Raw genomic sequence first — 12751 nt, 5'->3', positions numbered from 1 at the left:
TCTCAGTCTCTGTTTTCTCATTTGTGTAGTGGGGTTACTAATGGAATCCATTTAGAATGCTTTGCATGTGTATATTAAATAATACATGCAAAGTGCTTATCATAACACAGAGAACATACTAAGTATCTGATATGTTATCTATTGTTTTATTCATTTTCATTCATTTCTTTCATGAGAGACTGATATATTTGTTAAGATTATTTGAGATATATAAAGGTAGATTAGATAGAGGGCTTACTGCTTAACAGGAGAGATAAGATTTACAGACAAAAATTTATAATAAAAGATAAAAAGTAGTCAGGGTTGTCAGTCAGGCATAGATAAAGTACTGTGGTCATTAAGAAAAAAAGATAAATTTCTTTGTGTGTATAATTGGAAATGGCTTTGAGGAAATGATGGATTATTTCAAAAATAAACATGCCAGAAAAAAAGCAACCAAATACTTGCTATCCTTCAGTCACTCTGGGAGGCTGTGCACTTCTGAAGTGATTCTTCAGTTAACAGTCAAATTACATTTGGGAGTGGGACTTTGGGGAGGAAATTACACTTAGATGACATCATGAGGGTGAAGCATAAGTCAGCTAGGATTAGTGCCATTGTCAGAAGAGTCAGCTGGGCGTGGTGTCTCACGCCTGTAATCCTAACACTTTGGGAGGCCAAGGTGGGTGGATCCCCTGAGGTTCAGGGCTCAAGACCAGCCTGGCCAACATGGTGAAAACCCATCTCTACTAAAAATACAAAAAATCAGCTGGGCATGGTAGCAGTTGCCTGTAATTCCAGCTACTCAGGAGACTGAAGCAGGAGAATCACTTGAACCCAGGAGGTGGAGGTTTCAGTGAGCTGAGATCGCACCACTGCACTTCAGCCTGGGCAGCAGGGCAAGACTCTGTCTCAAAAAAAAAAAAAAAAAAAAAAAGAGTCACCAGAGAGCTTGCTCCTCCCTGCCTTTGAGAACTGCCCCCACAGTCATTGACGCAGTCACTCAGGAGATCACCTTCCCAATTGCATTTTAGAAGGGTGTGGCAGATTCAAGATGCAGAAGGGAGGAGAGAAGGAAGGAGGTGAAGGAGACGGCACAGGCAGAGGTACAGAGTGGTGACTGAAACCACACGCCATGTTGGGAGACTTCCAAACAAGTCTAGAGAGTTGGCACTTAGGGATGAAGAAATCATCTTCTGGTGAGTCTGAGCAGTCCTTCCTGACCTGCCTAGCAGATACACTAAGTTAGAACTGATGCCAGTGGATTATTTAGGATATTGCTCAGGGAAAAATTGGGAAGGGGCATAGAGAAAGACTGAAAGGACCCAAGAATGAGATTAGGTAGGTCCGTGAGAGCCCAGGGAACTGGGTTTTTATGTGGGTGATGAGACATCACGCTGAACAGAAGTGCTGCTAGACATTCTTGCATTTTATTCTTTTTTTAAAAGGAAATGTTTTAATCATTACAAAATTAAATATGATCTTTGTTGTAGTGTTTTTTAATTGAAACTTTATCAGATTAAGGAAGTTTCTTTCTAATCTGGATTTAGTGATCTTTTTTTTAATCATGAATGGCTACGACATTTAATTTTTTGGCTTCAATTGAGTTACACTGTTCTTCTTTTTTAATATATTAATGCAAGAATTTATATAGATAGATTTTCTAGTGTCAAATCAATTGACATCATGACCAACTCGGACATGATGCATTTCTTTTAAACATTGCTGGATCAGCTTTGCTAGTGTTTTGTTTAAGACATTTGAACCTGTATTCTTGAGTGAAATTGGCCCTCACTTTCTCTCCTTTGGACTATGCTTCTGTGGTTTACATTATGACAGTAATAGCGTCATAAAATAAGTTTGGGAAGATTACATTCTTTCCTCTGGAAGAATTTTATAGGATAGGAATATATTCCTTAAAGATGGCATTTGACCACACTGGTTAGATACTGTGATGTTTTCTTAGTGGAAATTTTTTAAATTCAGGGTTCAATATATGTAGTGATTATAGAATCATTATTCCTTCTTGAGTCAATTTTGATTAGATTTTTAACTTTTTTTTTGAGACAGGGTCTTGCTGTGTCACTTAGGCTTGTATGCAGTGATGCAATCACAGCTCACTGCAGCCTTGACCTCCCAGGTTCAAGCAATCCTCCCACCTCAGCCTCCCATGTAGCTGAGACTACAGGCACTACCACATGTGGCTAATTTTTAAAATTATTTGTAGACATGGGTTCTCCCTATATGCCCAGGCTTGTCTTGAACTCCAGGGCTCAAGCAAGCCTCCCACCTCAGCTTTCCAAAGGGCTGGAATTACGGGTATGAACCATGATGCTGGGCCTAGATTTTTTTCCTGTGGATGTGTGCATTTTATTTATGTTCAAAATCATTTACTTAAATTATTATTTACAGTATGCTTACTTTTCTTTTAAATTTCTGATGTTTCTTCTAAATTTTTATAGTTTCATCCTCCTTTATATTTCAAACATTCTTAATTTGTGCTTTATTTACTTGTTTTCTTAATCAATTTATCCAGGGTTTTTTGTGTGTGTACATGTGTTTGTTTTTCAAATTTTGAAGACCCAACTTTTGTCTTTGTTTACGTACTCTATTGTATCTGTTTTCTATTTCATTTATTTCTGTCTTCATCTTTATTACTTATTTTCTTTTGATTTTAGTTGAGTTTATTCTGGGTTTCTTATACCCAAAAGATGCAATCATATGTTGAGAGAAATGGCAATTAAACTTATTAAATTTTCAGTGGGATGAGTGACATGCTCCCTTACCACCAAAAAATGCCAAGAACTATTCCAGAGAAATACATTTAGGGTATGTTTTTAGGATTTAGATTGACTGGAATTCAAATCTATGGAGTTTGGGGTACATTAAATAGTTTTGTTTCTCCATTTGTAAAATAACAGTCAAAACAATTATACCTCATAGGGTCTTGCGGCATTTACATGAAATAATCCGTGTGCCATGCTTAACGCATAGTTGCCCTCACAATAGGACCTCAGTATACAGTGACAATTCTTACTGGCATATGGATAAGATAATAAGGAATTATGTGATGTCAGCCAACTGAGAGTAATAGACAATAAATGCTATAGTGTTGAAAAGTGGAGCACAACTGTTGGCTGGAATAGCCAAAGAAGTCTTCTGGAAGAATCTAAAATAAACTTAATGTTGGTAAAAGGGAGAAGCACTGGGACAGGCAGACAAATGGGCATAGCATAAGACATAAGAAAAAAGAACAAATCACCTTGAGATGGGATCCAGTTTTCAAATACCATCCTTTGCATTACTTACATTATAAGTACATTTCATAATTTACTAATACACTGTCATTCTCAAGTTTTTAATCTATGTTGTCTTTGTCTCCCCTACAAATTCATTTTGTAAAATAAATGAAGACAGAGCCTTCATCTTTTATTTCTTCTGTGATCCTCCACAGCATTTAGTATTCTACTCTATATACAATGAGCACTTAATCACAATGCCTATTGCATGAATAAGTCCTCACTTCTGGGAGTGTGACCTCTGTCTTACTTTCAGCACTTATTCTTCTCATAGTGAGGGTGACTGTAGAATACCTAGTGACTATCAGGTGAAAAGTCTACAAGAAAATTGGTGGGGAGATAATTTGGAATCAGTCCACAGAGGAAATAATAAAAGGTTCTGAAGTTGATGGGTAATCCCTCAGAAATGTTTTTGATAAGACACCTCTTCAAAGTAAAAGAGAGAGCCCACTTTTCTCATAGATGGTGGAATGGTACGTCAATCAAGCTATTCTAGACACTAAAGGGGCTTCTGGCCAGGATTTGTGTTTTCTTTCCAAGCATGGAGCCAGCTGGATAAACCTTACTTGACTATGAGAAAGAACAATTTAGTAAGGAATTGGGAATGTCACATTATTTAGGAAATATCTATTACAAAAACCCAAATTACATATCATGTTAGTCTGATCTCATGCTACTATAAGGACATGCCTGATTCTGGGTAATTTATAATGGAAAGAGGTTTAATCGACTCACATTTCTGCAGGGTTGGGGAGGCCTCAGGAAACTTACAATCATGGCAGAAGGGGAAGCAAACACATACTTCTTCACATGGTGGCAGGAAGGAGAAGAATGAGTGCCTAGCGAAGGGAGAAGTCCCTATAAAACCATCAGATCTCATGAGAAATAACTCACTATCATGAAAAGAGGTTGGGGAAAACCGCCCCTATGATTCAATTATCTCCACCTGGTTTTTTCCACGACATGTGGGGATTATGGAAACTACAATTCAAGATGAGATCTGGGTGGGGACACAGCCAAGACATATCACGTATATAACTTAAATTGATCAGTATTTAATGGATACCTAGTTGCCAGCTACCCTGTTGGTTCTTGAAGAGACAATGATGAGTAAGAATGGTTTATATCCTTAAAGATCTTACACCAAAGAGAGAAGGAAACACATAGGTATGCATACCAGGATATAAAGTCAGGCTATGCCAAACACAAACATAGATAAACAGAGTGCTGTAAAATTAGTGGATAGCGGAAATTAATTTTGAGTTGGAGTCAAGGAAGGTATCCCAGAAAAGGTAATACTGGAGATAATTCTTGAAGTACCAGTGGAATTTAAACACATGTGAGGCTAGGGAATTTTAAATACCTGGAAAGTGGCATGCTTCTGGAATGGAGCACAGGCTGGCAGAATTGCAATTTAGGGTGAATGGGGAGACTGGTGGAGTCAACTGTTAGCTATATAATTCTGAATAAGATTTGAGAGGTCAAGTGTCAGGATGGCTGAGTGGTCTAAGGCACCAGACTCAAGCTTAAGATTTGGGAGGTCATGAGAAAAACAGAGGAGGTTAGATATGAGAATCACTATAAGGCCATATATGGCAAAAGCTGACAACCAGTTGAATGCCACAGGTGGAAGCAATGAAAGAATCAATGATGAATGAGCTTTTTAGCTAAGGAAGAGCAGTAAATAGTGATGTCTACACGTGTAATAAAAAATCAGACACAAGAAACAATTTAGACATAGGGTCGACATATTGAAGATGAGATGTGAGTTAAATGTGGCTATAGAGGCTGCATTAGGAAATACGGGTTGTGAAAATATGTGATACTGGAAAGGAAAAAGGCTTGTTAGACTAGTATAAAGAAAGTTAGGATGGGTGAAAATTAGGTTACATTTTACATGGAAGGAAAGGAAATTGATATAATTTGACACAAAAAGTCTTAACTACAAGCTATCCCCCAACGACTCCCAAATCTACATCTCTAAACAGACCCTTTTATTAGAATCATAGGCTGTATATTTATTTAAATTATCATCATCGTTACTTGGTTATAGGGTAAGAATTTCAAACTTAACATTTTCAAAACAGATTCATGATTGACATTAGATCATTGTGAGTGTATAAAAATGCAACTGATTTCTGGGTACTGACTTCTTATCCTGCTACTTTACTGAATTTATTAGTTCTAGCAAATTTTAGTGGTGTCTTTAGGGTTTTCTACTTATCAGATCATATCACCAGTGAACAGAAATAATTTTACTTCTTTCTTTCCAATTTGGATGACTTTATTTCCCTGCTTAATAGTCTGGCTAGAACTTTCAGTACCATGTTGAACAGAAGTGGCGTAATCTTGGCTCACTGCAACCTCCGCCTCCTGGCTTCAAGGAATTCTCCTGCCTCAGCCTCCCAAATAGCTGGGACTATGGGTGCACGCCACCATGCTCAGCTAATTTTTGTACTTTTAGTAGAGATGGGGTTTCACCATGTTGGCCAGGAAGGTCTCGATCTCTTGACCTCATGATCCACCCGCCTTGGCATCCCAAAGTGCTGGGATTACAGGCGTGAGCCACCATGCCCAGACAAATCTTTTTTTTTTTTTCCACTGAGACTTAGCTTCTCAGAAATAGGTAACTAAACTGGTCAGATAATAGGAATTAACGAAGCTGTTGGGACATAACGATGATATTACGGTACAGCGTCTGAGAATACTGATGAGTTGTTTAGGTTTGTCAGGAAGGTGAGAGAGGCTAGGAAGGCACAAAGGGTTTGGAGGTTTGAAGGGGCACATGCAGGGTGTGAGTGAAAATGAAATGTAGGTGGAAGATAACTGGTCGTAAACCGAAGATAAAATTCTAAGCTCCCCAGCCAACTGAATGGACCCCTCTTTTTGCAAAAGATTCCCCAAAGAAGCCTGAAAAATTAGTTCAGGCCATGACAGGAATCAGGGGGCGAATATACAGCATTATAGCCTCTTCCTTTTGGAGTTTAGACACAACTTACCAGCATTAACATTAAAACAGATATCTTAAAATGAACAAAACAGACTCTGTAGCAATAAGACACTGAGTTCCAACCTGACTCTTGTTTAGGATCATGTGACAGATGGTAGGCCCTGAAGAAAATCAAAGTATTTTACCCCAAAACATATTTCTTTGACATATTCTGAAATAGCCCTGCAAATTATCTCTTGTGGGGGAAATTTGCCTTCTGTAAGAATCTCCTTCCTTCACCAAGTCTTTTCCAGAGAATCTGATACATTTAAGTTCTGATAAGAGACATTCACTATCTCTTCTCTCTGAAACTTGCTACCTGGAGGTTTCATCTACATGACAAGAACCCTGGCTTCCACAACCCCCTTGTCTAAACGCAAGCATTTTTTATACTGAATTCAATTCTTCAAGCAGAGCTTAACTCAACCAATTGCCAATCAGGAAATCTTCTAATCCACCTGTGACCTGGAAGCCCCATGCCCACCCCCATCTTTCCCCCACCTACTTTTAGATGTCTGACCTTTCTGGGCCAAACCAATATATACCTTAAATATATTAATTGATGTGTTTGTCTGTAACTTCTGTCTCCCTAAAATGTATAAAACCAAGCTGTAACCCAACCACCTTGGGCATATGTGCTCAGAACCTCACTGGCCTTGCCAAGTGATCCCTAACCTTGGCAAAATAAACGTCTAAATTGATTGAGACATGTCTCAGATACATTTTAGGTTATATGGCTAAATTTTTTAATTTATCTGGTTTATCTCACAAGAGCTGAAAAGATCTTAGTGATGGCTTGGCCTGAGCTCCTCGTTCTGTCACTGAAAAAGTTATGGCCTGAAGAGGTGACCTGACTCTCCAGCATCCCGCAGTTAAAATGAGGTCCACCTGAATACAGCCCAAGTCCCCAGTCACGGATGAGAAGCAAGTCTTCTATTGGGCTCTTCTCTCACCCAACTTTCTTCCAATGGAGTTCCAGCTACCGTCACTCCTGCTCCCCTAGTTTTTGTTTGTTTGTTTTAAACCAACCTCAAAATTCTCAGTGACAGGGAAAATGTCTAAACTAGAGCCCTGCACTGTTTGCTCTGCAGTTCAGTAGTTTTGGCTTCAGATCATTTGGAAGTTTGTTTCTGAGACAAGATACACAAATGTAACTGCCTCTAGGCTCTTAGCTTGCCAGCAGGATGACTGTCTCTAGTTGACAGGACCCGCTGACCCCTGCTGTTTGGATTGCTAACCAGGTTGTCTGACAGCAGGGTACCTTCCAGTTTGATAAGGGACAGTGGGCTCTGGATCAACGTTCATCAATCAGGCTTTCCACTCAGACTGGGAAAAATCTCATGACCATGTTGGCTGTTGGTTCAGCTGGGGCTAGGAGAGAGGCAGAGATGACTCACCTGGGCAAAAGCTGCACAGGAGTCCTCTGGATTCAGTGTGGTTTTTGGAAAGAGGTCTGTGTGGTGAGCTGAGAGACCTGCATTCTAGTCCTCCTCCACTGTCTACTCAGCACATGTGAATAAAGTCATGTCACCTCGCTAAGCCTTGGTTTAGTCATCTACAAAGTAAAGTGTCAGAGGAAATAATTTTATAGGGTTTACTCCTGTTCAAAAATCTGGAATGGCATGGAAAAAGATTGGCATTTTCTATATGAGGACCTATGTGATGAAACATGAGTGAAATGGAGTGTCCTAGGCAATTCCTGTTAACTGCTGGTTATTGATCATACTGATCATTATGCAAAGTGCGTTAAGAATGAACCCATGACAGCCAATGCCAGAATCCAGCTCTTGCAGAGGATCCAAGCACCATGCCCAGGAATAGGTTGGGTCTCTTCATGTAAAACAGAGAGAGGCAGGGAGGCCTGAGGCAGGACAGTCAGTAAGCAAGCTAGATAGACCTCAATTCTGGGGAAGAAGCATCTGCTGATTGCTCTGTTTTTTATTGGTGATGAATTGCTTTGGGTCCATAGATGTTAATTGTAGCCAGAAAAAGACCAGAAAGCTGCAATAGCATGATATATTAGGAAAAACACATGATTGGGAATGGAGCAGAACTGGAGTCAAATCCCATTCTGGAACTAACTATTCATCCTTTCTGAATCTAAATTCTGTCACTATAACTCAGGGATAATTATATTTTTGCATGGGTTTTATGAGGATTAGAGACAACGTATGCAAAACATTTGGCACATGGTAAACATTTGCTAAATGTTATGCAATTTTATCAACGAGGTGTGGGAAAGGGATAAGAATTTAAGCCCAAAGAGCAGCACAGGTACAATGTGATTTTGCCAAACTCAGAACTTCTAAGGATACTTCTAGATCCATGTGTGGTTTTATAATGAGATCCTTGACACAGCCGTATGAGAGGGGTAATTTCTCAGGAGCCCCGGGTGGCAGCCATAGGAAGATGCACAGTTATATGTCTCTGAGCTTCCATATGGGGAGTACAGAAAATCCAGACTCCAAAATTTCTACAGAAGAGCCCTAAGGATGGCAATTTAGTAAGAAATGGGATCTAAGAAATTTCCATTGTGTGCACATAAATTTATTAATTATTAGAAAATATTAATTGTCCATATGACGAAATAGAAGACACAGATTGAATGAGGGTTGGGAGACAAGGCCCTCTCCTCACTGTAAACCACAAATAAAATTCTAAGACCCCCCCGTCCCCGGCCAACCATCTGAATGAGCTTCTTCCTAAGCCAGGGCTCTTTTAAAATTTAACCTGAAAGACTGTTTCAGGTCATGATGGGAAGTGGGGTTGGATATGATGCCTCATTATACCTCTCCAGGATTAATGTCAACACAGACTTTAGGTCTAACAGAAAACATTTTACAACCTATTCTCCCTGAAGCCCTACTACCTGAAGGCTTCCTCTGCAAATAAGAACTTGAGTCTCCACAATCCTTCATCTTACCCCAGAATTTCTTTCATTTTTGTTTTTGTTTTTTTGAGGAGTTTCGCTCTTGTCCCCAAGGCTGGAGTCCAATGGCATGATCTCTGCTCACTGCAACCTCCACCTCCTGGGTTCAAGCAATTCTCCTGCCTCAGACTCCCAAGAGGCTGGGATTACAGGTGCCCACCACCATGCCTGGCTAATTTTTATATTTTTAGTAGAGATGGGGTTTCACCATGCTGGCTAGGGTAGTTTCGAACTTTAATCATGGAAAAGAAAAGCTATAGGCCAAATTCTAATAAGGGTAAATGCATGCATATCTATAAAGCTCAATTTTTGGCTTCAATCTCCCTCTACCCCATACATATGCACACACACACAATATGCACACACACACAATACACACACACCCTCATTAGAAACAGGACAAAAAACTAGAAGCCATTGGTTCTCCACTCATATATCATTTATTTAATAAGCATAAATATAGAAGAAATAAACTTAACTTCAAGCAAAGATGGGCTGAGAATAGATAGAAGCCTCCCTAAGTACAGTTAACTGCAGTGACAAAAATAATTATGTTAGACGTAATATCCAGATTAAATTAATTACATATTTACTAAGTGTTTTTGTGGAGATTCAGAGCTAAAAGTTAGTGTTCTTAATCTTTTTTTTTTTTTTTTTTTGAGACAGTGTCTCGCTCTGTCGCCCAGGCTGGAAGGCAGTGGCGTGATCTCGGCTCACTGCAAGTTCCACCTCCCTGGTTCACGCCATTCTCCTGCCTCAGCCTCCAGAGTAGCTAGCTAGGACTACAGGCATCCGCCAACGCCCGGCTGATTTTTTTTTTTTTTTTTTTTGTATTTTTAGTAGAGTCGGGGTTTCACCGTGTTAGCCAGGATGGTCTCGATCTCCTGATCTCGTGATCCGCCCGCCTCGGCCTCCCAAAGTGCTGGGATTACAGGCATGAGCCACCACTCCCGGCCAGTGTTCTTAATCTCAATGAGCTCTAGTCCAATATGCAGCTTAACTGTATGCATTCGTCGTAGTTTTATGCCAATAACCTACTGCGGAGAATGGAAGGAGCAAAAGATGTGGTTAAATTCTTCCACCTACTTAATAGATAAGTGTCCTGGAGCGAGTGAGACGGAGTTTTAAGGCTTGGTATCTTTATCTATAATAGAAAGGTAATAATACCTACTCACTAGATTGCAGTGAGGATCAAATGAGTTAAGGTAAGTAAAAGAGCTCTATAAACTTTAAGAAGCCCATGCAAATGCTAATTGTTGCTATTTTCTTTCCCCTTAAGTGTACACTTGGTCTTTCCTGATGAAGCTTTTAAGAGAAAGGCAGAGTTGACCCTGGGCTTTCAAAAAACTCTTCTTTCAGGTACAAACTACGAATTATGATTTTGAACTTCAAAAAAAAAAAAGAGGATAACTTTCAAAAGTACCCAGTTTTGAAACACTCTGTCTATTCTCCTTCATTCATTCATCTCCCACTGTCATTCCATGCCATTTCCCAAACTTTAGTGCCTTCTTAACTCTTCCTCGTGACAATTTTCTTTCTGCTTTCCTTTTCCTTCCCTCTCAAGGCAAAACCTCAGAGAGAACTGGCTGCTAGTGATCCTCTGCAGAGACCTTGAAGAGCACGGCAATTATGAAACTTCAACAAGAAAAGATTTAAGCTGATCTTTAAAAAAAATATACTGTCAGGAATTTTGTAGAAATGACTTTAATGTAATAACTGCTTCTTTGACTTATGTTTTGTCTGGTGGTGAAAAGGAAAATATTTATAAAAGCATGCCTGTGTCCTAAAATTGGGGACACAAACTTAAATGACTGAAGGCACTTAAGGAGTGGAGGCAAGGATGGTGAAACCAGGCCCTGTACCAAGCAGGAGAGCGTGAACCTGCTAAAGAGAGTGACTGCTTCTCATTTCCAGTCGATGCGACTGGTGTCACATTCCAGTCAAATGGAGTTGCGACACCATTTCAGCCACAGCGATTGATCTGGATTTTCTGTAAAATTCCCTGATTTTTACATATTGCCAATTAATTAATTAATTAAAAAGAAATGTAGATGTTCAACCATGCTGTGTACTCCGGAAATACCTTTATATGACATCATGGGCCTAAATTTTGGGCCAAAGGAGCTAGAGAAAAAGTACAGGAATTCATCAGATCCAACATCACTACTGGATATTTAAATAGTCCAGGCCGGGCGCGTGGCTCACTCCTGTAATCCCAGCACTCTGGGAGGCCGAGGCAGGCAGATCATGAGGTCAGGAGATCGAGACCATCCTGGCTAACACGGTGAAACCCTGTCTCTACTAAAAATACAAAAAATTAGCTGGACGTGGTGGCAGGCACCTGTAGTCCCAGCTACTAGTGAGGCTGAGGCAGGAGAATGGCATGAACCCGGGAGGCAGAGCTTGCAGCGAGCCGAGATCGCGCCACTGCACTCCAGCCTGGGTGACAGAGCAAGATGCCATCTCAAAAAAAAAAAAAAAAAAAAGATAAAATAAAAAATAAATGAAAAAAATCCAGAGTTTATATCCTACTAAAGATAGATAAACGAACAACTTTGGATTCCCAGGGTTACATGAGCATTCATGATGATTTATTTATTCATCACCATTTGAATAGATCACTGGGCAAAATGTAGAGATGACTGAGATAATGCTTGTGTTTTGAGCCCATGGAGCATATAATCTAAACTGAAAGGCAAGCAAGGTATATACAAATGAAAATAGATTATAGGAATTAAAATGATGCAAATTCCTTTAATGGAGTGGTTAGTAGCATTGGCCATGGAGTCAAATGGGCATAGTATCAGATCTTGACAAATTACCTTTCCTCAGTCTCCTGAGCTATAGAGAGCAATGGAACCTATGTCACAGGAATGCTGTAAGCACTAATGAGAAAATACATATAAAGTTCTTAGCACAGTTTCTGACACCAATTTGGTAATATGTTCATAAGACACAATACTAATGGTGGTAATGACAACAATAATAATAATAATAGAAGTAAGGTAACTCAAATGCCACAAGGCTGGAAATGATAGGATTATGTGAGAGATGCAGGCAGCATATGTTAGACCCTTGCTACTTAAGGTAGGACCTATGGCCATGCAGCATTGGCATTTTCTGGGCAGCTGTTAGAAAAGCAAGAGCTCAGGCCTCAGCCCAGAGGGACTGCATCAGAATCTGCATTTTATTTAGCATTTTCCCCAGGTAGACAGCATGCACATTGAAGTTCAAAAAGCACTGTGCTAGATGACATCAGAGGAGGCATGAACAAAGGTCTCCGGAATGAGACAAGATTGGACCAGATCATCAGTTTTCAAACATTTTGGTCTTAAAGACCACTCTACAATTTTAAAAATTATTGAGGACCCAGAGCCACTTGTTTATGTGTTTTATCCGTCTGATGTTTAACAACATAAGACATCTGGATGATCACATCTGTTTCAGCATTCAATCTGCTGTGTTATGTTCTTTTGGTTGACATATATGAAGAAAATGAGGCTGTACACAAAGATATAGCTTGCAAAGGTAGGGGGATTTTAATACCCTTTTCAT

The 12751-nt window shown here is 39.7% G+C and overlaps 1 long non-coding RNA gene across 1 annotated transcript; it reads left to right on the top strand.

Moving 5' to 3' along the window:
- Window positions 1-371: 371 nt before the first annotated feature.
- LOC100968973 (uncharacterized) lies at window positions 372-11854 on the top strand. Its single transcript, XR_157523.4, has 3 exons — window positions 372-1178; window positions 10476-10555; window positions 10761-11854. It is a non-coding gene; the product is annotated as an uncharacterized LOC100968973 (long non-coding RNA).
- Window positions 11855-12751: the final 897 nt, after the last annotated feature.

The sequence above is a fragment of the Pan paniscus genome, chromosome 7 (assembly GCF_029289425.2).
Source record: "Pan paniscus chromosome 7, NHGRI_mPanPan1-v2.0_pri, whole genome shotgun sequence".
NCBI lineage: Eukaryota > Metazoa > Chordata > Mammalia > Primates > Hominidae > Pan > Pan paniscus.
This window is presented reverse-complemented; position numbering and strand designations above follow the sequence as displayed.